Genomic DNA, 8,957 nt, shown 5'->3' with positions numbered 1-8,957 from the left:
GAGGCTGTGAGACGCCACACAACGGGTGGGCGTTGGTGTGGCCGCACGCAGCGGCATGACGGGTTGCTGACAGAGACCGTGTTGGTGACTCTCAGCGGCACGATGATGGGCTACGAGATGGTAGTGTCATGCTTTTAGGCAATAGTAGTTATGCAACATGTAGCACGCCTAGTAGCAGGCAGTTGTGGCAATCAGGATGTGCCGCGTGTGGCGCCAATCAGATCTTGTTGCGGCAGCCTCAATTTTGCGTGGTGATGGTGGTCTATTCCAATAAGCCAAAGTCAAATGTATGCATTGGCTGCCAAATTTGATCGCTTGTTGGATCTATGTGGCAAGGGGGCTAACTTGGAACGATGGTGGATGGTCCCGCACACACTGGATAACGTGTTGTGGTGAAACCTGACACCAGTGTGGTGGTTAGATCTAGTGCAACGAGGTGGCCATCTGTGTGAGATGTCCACAGTGTTGTTTATGGTACAATAGTGGGCTGTGGTGTTGAGGAGGGCCAATGGTTGTGCTGGTGTAAAGGCTGGCAATAGTCCGATGGCACAAAGCGAGGCCGGTGGTGTGGTGGTGATGCTGAGACCAGCACTCAAGCTATCAATGCTGATGTCTGGTTGTGCTGAGGAAATGAGAAGTTGAGAGGTGGTGAACATGATGCAAAGGTTGTTTTGTGTTGTAACTGCACGGCGTGTTGTGGCTTGTCCAACCAGTCGCAGTAGAAAGTAAATTTGTTGTTGTAGTTGATATTGTTGCTGCTTCATTTGCCTTACCCTTGCTGCTTCATTTGCCTTACCCCAGGGTCATTATACTACAAACTCTGTGACTCCTTAAGTCTGTTTATTGAAAGTAGCTACACTAGCAGCGGGGAGCCTGGGAGTGCAGGAGATGGCAGATTTAGGTAGCTAAATTAATATGTGGTTTCTCTTCAATGACAAAAACGTGTCATTTTTGTACATCTATATGGTCTGTAAACGTAGCTTTGCAAATTAATTTATATGTTTAGTATATTTATTACAAAGCTCTGTGATTGTAAAAGTATTTTCTTAAAGAAGTTTGCACATTCAAATTTCCATGACTGCAACTAGTAGCTTCTTGTACTGTTTTTCTACTTTCCTTTTCATTGTATTAATCTAATTTACTTCCTTTACTTTTTTATGAATTTAAGCTGCTGAAAACAGAATGCGGACTCGAATTGGTTGGGGAAGTAATTTCATGGCAAAGTTCAGCAGTGAAGGTTAGTGGGCTCCTACTGCCACCTTTGAATCTTTTCTATCTTATGGGATCATGTGTACGTATCTTCAATTTTTAGAATAACAGTTTGTCTCTATTTGTCAAGTCGGGTTTGAGAAGATCCTTAGTGGTTGCAAGGTACCAGGAGGTACTTGCTTCCAGTAAAATCCAGCCATTGATTGGAAAAGGGGCACAAATGAATATTGTACATTGGTTATGCATCTATCATCTATGTTTCTTAGTCAAGAAAATGCTGGAGACCTAACTTTCCTTTTATTTTTGCATAATGCCTCTGCTGGTTTTTGCAATGGTATCAACCAGCAACTCTCTCTATCGTTGTCAGTTTGCAATTGCCTAGGGAACCTATAGAATCAATTCCATGTTTGGTTTCAGGAAGCAATTAACTTAGAATGGGGTGGTCTATCATGGCGTCATCCTGTGAATTTTGGTGGGATTAGACCACTCATTATTATTACACTAGCCACATGCTTTTGAAGGATGAAGTGGTGATAAATTAACCCATTTCATTCCTCAAACCAATGAAATTGATGCATCACTAAGCCACTGCTCAAACTAGACACTTGGGCGGTTCGGCCACAAGAAACATCTCCTTGTTGTATAACCGGCTGTGGGCGTCCGTGCAAAATATGCATGGCAGAATAATCCACTTTTCTTGATCATCTGCAGTTAACATGAATCCCAATTTCTCAACAAACTTCTCTGCATGTTACTAACTAGGAGCTGGTTACTTTTTTCGCAGGAGCAATGAAAGGTTCTGAACCTGATGCAATACTGACACCTGCCACGGAAATATCTAGCAACAAGAAGCAAGAAGCGTGCGATATGGAAATTGCAGATGCTTATTCAATCAGCCAAGAAGACCCAACAGCAAAAATAGACATCACTAAGATCATGCACTCCATGAAGCGTGGTAAGCGTTCAACCCGTCAAAGGGTTAAGATTTCTGCACCATGGGCGCACCCGTTTGGGTTTCTAAACTCCAGCAGAGTCAGAGGAGCACATCGGAATAATCAGGGTGTTGGTTCAAAGAAGATGAAAAGAACTCGAAGGGGCACCAAATCACGGCGTGTGAATACTAGGGCAGCTAAGGGAAAGAAGAATGCTGGAGGTGAAGGGGATTCAAGCAACCATTTCATTCCTGCTGAGGCTGCAACTTCTGATAATTCAAGAGTAGAATCTGCTCCAGAACCACTCTGTGCTGACTCCATGGCATCCTGCGTCGAGTTTGCTGTCAAGCTCCTAAAGGACGAAATACCTCTACCAGCAGAAGCTTCAGAAGTTGAAGAGTTCTTTAAGCAAATGATTTGCCGTCAGAAAAGCAAAATTTCCGGGCCTTCTCAGTGTTCTCTTAGCAGGAAGATCTGAAAGAACAGATAACGTCTGCTCAGTTGGGGATACTATTAGGATTTGGTTGGGACATTTGGTAGCTGCAGAGATTGTTTGTCTTTTACAGTATAATTGGAACACCCTTGTAAAGATGAGTTAAGCGAGTCGTTTTGTAATATTCTGTGTACCTTCTGTTTGCCATTTGGGTTTAAGAACAATATGCTGTTTCTTTTCCAAAGGAAACTGTTTCTTGCTGTTCCTATTCTCTTGTTATACTGGAAGATGGATCGTAAGTGCAGGCAGCAGGATACTACAACACCAGCAACACCAGCAAGCTTTTTGCCTTTACAAAGGTGCATTTTCAACGGATTGAAATGTATTATGTGGTACTTCACAGATTATAGTCTAATTACGGCATACTTCGAAGATAGAGCATTTCAAAGAGTGTTGAACAGGAAAACTAAAAGGATTATATTTTATTTTATTTTATTATTTTATTTTATTTTATTGCGAAAAAAGGATTCTAGACTAGGCTCCGTTTGGATGTGTTCCAGAATACATCATGAGAGATCTTGAAAAACTCTTTTGAGAAGCTTCCATACACAGGCCTGCTATTTCAGTTGGCCGATGACTAGTGTTAGTGTAAAAAACATAGACTGCCACAACTTGAACAAATTTTAAATCTCTCACTACCACAAAAACTTACAGAAACATAGCTCCTCGTCAGATTAGATCAAGATCTTCCCATTTTTTTTCAAACCTTCCTATGTGCCAGATTTTAGTCCATGTCAAAAGGATCTTTTTTTCGCCACATTTTGCCCGAAGCACAAGAATTATACAATTTAGGGCTCTTTTGGCAATGCTCCAGATCCAATTTCTCCTGCGGTTCCGGCTAAAACCCTACCAAACAATCTGGTCAAAAATAACTCCACGCTTGGAGCACTAGAGGAGTCGAAGCCGTTTTATATAGAGAAGTCGGAGTAAAAAAAATGGCTCATCCTGCTCTAGGAGGAGCCGAAGCCTGCAATGCAAAAGGATCTTAGAAAGGCCTACAGTCACGTTCCAAGTGGTTGACGCTATTTTTTTTTCTTTCGTGGAAACACTTTTAAGTGACGGCACATGTCACGCCGTCACGGTACCGGTGCCGGACGGGGAAGAGGTGGCGGCCACGAACACGGTCACCAACGGGCAACGGCCAGGCGCCCACACCCAGGCTCCTGATTCCTCAAAGACTGTAACTGCAAGCGGCGGCGCTGAGCTCAGCTGGCGACAGACCCGGTGGACCACACCACGACTACTCTCGGTGGCTGTGCGGTTCGGTCAAAGCCAGGACGGTGCTAATCGCTAATGGGCCATTCTCGTGCGCGCGTCTTCACAAACCTAATGGCCTGACATGTGAAGCCCGGGGCGGCCTTTTAGCCCATATAGAATTGTACGCAGGGGATCAGCAGCTTACGCGGTTCGCGGAAAATTTTTAGTCCCATACGGAAATATTTAAATTGCATTAAACCTCCCTAAAACAACTGGCCTTATCCCCTTCATCGCCGAGCCTGGTGGCGCGGGCTTGTAACCCTAGGCATCAGGGGGTAAAAGAGTTGCCAGGTGTTGGCACATAAAGTCTATAGACGTGCTATGTAAAGGCATACCTCCTGTCAACTCTTTTCCTGTTTTGTTGATGTAACGGCGCTACCGAACATCTGATGGAAAATTTTCCATCAGACGCTCCGACGAAATATTGAAAATTAACTAGTGCAACATCAGCGGTCATTATTTGTAACATCTTTTTTTATGCTATAGCGCGTGAACGATGAAAAATTTTCCTTACCACGCTCTGACGAAATGTTGAAAATTAATTAGTGCAACATCAACGGTCATTATTTACAACATGAAAAATGACGTGTAAAAATGACTACGTCGTTAGACTCTAGGATAGAAAATTTCCCGCCGTAACATGAACACTATGTTTCATGCAATATCCAGTGTGAAACACATAAACAATAGTTGCAACATCGATACTTAGGGGGTGTTTGGATACTAGATGCTAAACTTTAGCAGTGTCACGTCGGATGTTTGGATACTAATTAGGAGGACTAAACATGAGTTAATTACAAAACTAATTGCACAGACTCCATCTGTGCAATTAGTTTTGTAATTAGTCTATACTTAATACTCATAATTAATATCCAAACATCCGATGTGAAGGGTGCTAAACTTTAGCACCCAGAAGCCAAACAGCCCCTTAACTATTGCAACATATGTCTCAGACGTCTGTACTGTAGCATTACCGTATATATAATTGATCAGCTATTTTTTTTTTTTGCTCGAAATGTTGAGCGGCAGGGTGTAAACCAGCGCAGACACAAAATATAAACCAGCAGCAATCCATAGACAGAAATTCTTCACATATATATATACACAAGCTATCACGTACTCCCTCCATCCTAAATTACTATTCGTTTTAGCTTTTCTAGGTACATAATTTTTAATATATACTCATATCTAAATACATAGCAAAAGTAATATATCTAGAAAAACCAAAACGAATTGTAATTTGGGACGGAGGGGAGTATCAGCTTTGCACACAGCACTCAGTTTCAACACAACCCTCCTCATAAAACAATAATACTCCCTCTGTTACAACTTGCAAGTCATTTTGTTTTTCCGGATACATAATTTTTACCATGCATGGTGTATATTTAGGTGCACAGGAAAGAAATATGTACCTATAAAAATCAAAACGACTAATGATTTAGAACGGGGGAGTAAATAAATAAATTCCACACAACCTCAACATCATAAGACGCAGGTACCAACAAACTTTATCTGAAATTAATAATGATAATCTACACTAGAATAAAAATTACGAGCATATATCAAGCTGACTCTGGGAAGGGAAATGCATTAGTACATTGCTGAAAGTAGCATGTGTAAGCTGCTGAAGTGTTGACGAAAGTTTCAAGCAGCCTTTATACTACTAAAGTCGCAAAACAGCCAAATGACACTGCTATCAATTATTGATCAATGTAGTTCAGGATCTCATCCTTTGTTTAGCTTGCCAATGAAGAACACTTCTTGCCATCAAGGTGTCAATCCTCCATTTGAATGTTGAAGTGCCCTTTACCTAGCAGCGTAAACAAATTTGGTAGAAATATTAGCTCACCAATCCATTACATAGGTTCAAGAGTAAAAGATTATATTTTAGAGAAGCAATTTTCGCTTTTCAATGTCAAACTTGTGACATTTTTCATAGTTTTAAATTTCTATCTTAATTTCTGAATTTGGCATTTCCATTCATACTATCAGTGATAGACCATAAGGTACATAGATAGCGTTTTTCACAATACACACTACATCTATATGTAGTCTGAGCATATGAAAACTCCAGAGCTATATTTAAGAAGATGGTAACGACTATGAGGTGGGAGCGCAAGAGAGCTACTGAACTTGGAAAAAGAAAACATTATGAGCAGATAAAGGCCCGCTAAAAGTCAAACTCTTAGGTTAAGGATGACATCTCAATCAAATACTGCACACATGACAAACCAAGAAAACATTGATGTGATTATTGTGTGCTTTTCATGAATCAGCACTGCCTTGTCTCAGACTGATACAAGATAGCATGAATCTACAGGACTTCGTAGATGACACCTTATTGTGAAAAACACAACACGCTCAAAATAGCTATATATCCAAACTGTTATATCAAAGCATTTTCATAAATGATATTGCGCATTTCAAGTTTTCCACCTAAACTAATCAGTTAAGTTTCTAATCTTTTACCTCATAACCTAGCTGCTGTTGAAATAAATAGTAAAAAATCTTGATTACCTGTTGAAATAAATATGAACATGGAATTTCTCCTACTTTAGTTATAATTCAGGAAAGGCACTGAAAATATTGCTTAAAATAAATGTCCTAAAGTATAAATCATGTACCCTAACTAATCTGAGATCATACCAAGCATTTTGTTGAATGGTCAAGAACTAACATAAGTAATGGGCTAAGAACCAGGAAGTCATGACAATTCATAATACAACTAATAGATTATTATGATGGTATCTTAATAAAAATTACAGTTTTTAATTTACATATAAGATAAGCACAATGCAAAAAACTTTGCACACTTCACTACAGGACTACACAAGACCATCAAAAGACAAACCTCAGCAGGATCATTCCTTCAGCTCAGGGAAAATGGGAGGCCAGGTCATCAAATAGGGATGGATCGAAGCCACGCGTGCAACCTTTTCTATCTTGTTGTACACCTTTTGCAATGCACTACTCCTAACGTCCAAGTAGAGCACACATTCCGGATTGTCCCCCACTTCATGTATGTAAACATCATGATCCTGCTCATCCTCAGCAGTGTTATTTTGATGAGAACATTACTTGCTTGATACAACCACATTATCAACTTTTAATTCAAAGGTGAAATAATTCTTTGTCATAATTGTATTAGATACATTTGATGAATTGATGCTGCACCATGATGTGCGTTCAGTGTCACTTTCAGAAATATATACGCGGATCAAAAAGAGTGTTATACACACAATGAAAGGTATGGAGGACCAGAGAAGTTGATTGGGGATCAAGTCCAAGTATTCCCAACTTCCTTCAATAGGCCACCACGTCACTTTTGGCCCAATGAAAGAAAGTGATGAGGACATCAACACCAACAATACATCCACGCCGACACAAGTACCAATTTCTGGTCTCATTACTCGCGCTCATGCTTGTCAACTCAACCATCAGGTGAGTACACTCTTGAGTGCATGTCCATCATATTTTTTGGTTCGATAACAGGGTACACAGGCCGCGGAGGGACCGATGAGGACTCCGTCGAGGAGGAGATCCAGAGGACGAGCTCGGCATGGGTGGACTCCATTTTCAAATACGACCCTGACAAGCTAGGTCCTTCGCAGTTGGGTGATGCCCCCGTGCCTCCGACACAGGGTGCCACCTAGGACTTCGTGACACCACCAGTGGCCGCACCAGGATATCCACCTCGTGAGGTTGCCCCACCGGAGCCCTTCACATACGACCAGTACCAGACCAGAGCAGCGTAGCGGGCAGCGAGGTGTGGTCGTGGTCGCGGTGAGCCTCGTTTCAAGCGAGGACGTATTTAGTGCATAGGACCTCCTTTATCTTTTGTAGGCCGGTGCAGGCTATCATGTGTACGATTCTATAGACTGCGATGTGTGCTCATTCGCAGACTACTTTATGTAGGCCGGTGCAGGCTATGATCTTATCCACATTAAGTTGTCTGGTCAAGACCTCACTTCACCCAGGTCGGGCCCTGCCTCTCTCGAGTAGGCCGGTGTGGAGACTTTCATAGCTAGGCCGGTGCAGAGACTTACATAGCTAGGTCGGTGTAGGCTATGATGTCCGTGTATGTCCTTTTCCATTTGGCATTATGGACATGGTCCATGGACCATGTCAATAGCGTTCTATATATGAGACGTTCAGGCAACGTTCACACGCACTACTAACACTACCCAACCTGATTCCACCGTTTGCAGTGAGGTTGCGTCTCCCTCTAAGAAATGTCGTCGTGGAGGGAGGAGCGAAATGGGGTTCCATCATGGAATGAGCGCCCCAAATGCCACTGCGGCTTCCGTGCGTGGTTGCAGGTATAGGAGGATGACACACCCAGGGGGAAGAAGGGGTGTGGGTACTTCAAGTGTCCCAACATTGACGATGATTTCAAGGTCAGTCCGTCCGTTCATACTCCCTCCGTATAGGAAAAGGAAGTCGTTTTGGATAGCGACACGGTCTCCAAAGCATTACTTTGACTCCTTATTTTTATAAAAATATTTATCAAAAAGTGATATATGTATATTTTTATGAAAGTATTTTTCAAGACAAATCTATTTATATGGCTTTCACATTTCCAAACTCAACAGCTTAAAAGTTATTCATGATTTATATTCCCAATGTTTGACCCAAACCTTGTCCAAAACGACTTTCTTTTCCTATATGGAGGGAGTACAGATTTTACATACATTTTCTATGTACCGGTACCTTGAACTAATAACGAATGAACATGCAGGCATGCACATTCATGGAATGGATCAATGCTAGGCCTATAGGAGGGGTGCCCATTTGGCTACTATTGTTAGAGATGAAAGCCCAATACTATGGAAGGATGGAAGCGGCTCGAGACGTGGCACGTGCTGCTTGGCTCGAGGAAGAACGACACATCCGCCAACAACAGATCCATTTGAAGGGCAAGGAGGATGGACTGTAGAGGAGGCGCGACCAGTTAGGTGCTCGAGAGGCAACACTGAAATGGCAGGAGGAAGAATTCGAAGCTCGTCAGATGCAACTCCTCCAGAAAGAAGAGCGACAGAAGAAGATGAAGAAGCAGGAGGCAGAAT

The sequence above is a fragment of the Setaria italica genome, chromosome I (genome assembly GCF_000263155.2).
Source record: "Setaria italica strain Yugu1 chromosome I, Setaria_italica_v2.0, whole genome shotgun sequence".
NCBI classification, from domain to species: Eukaryota; Viridiplantae; Streptophyta; class Magnoliopsida; order Poales; family Poaceae; genus Setaria; species Setaria italica.
This window is presented reverse-complemented; position numbering follows the sequence as displayed.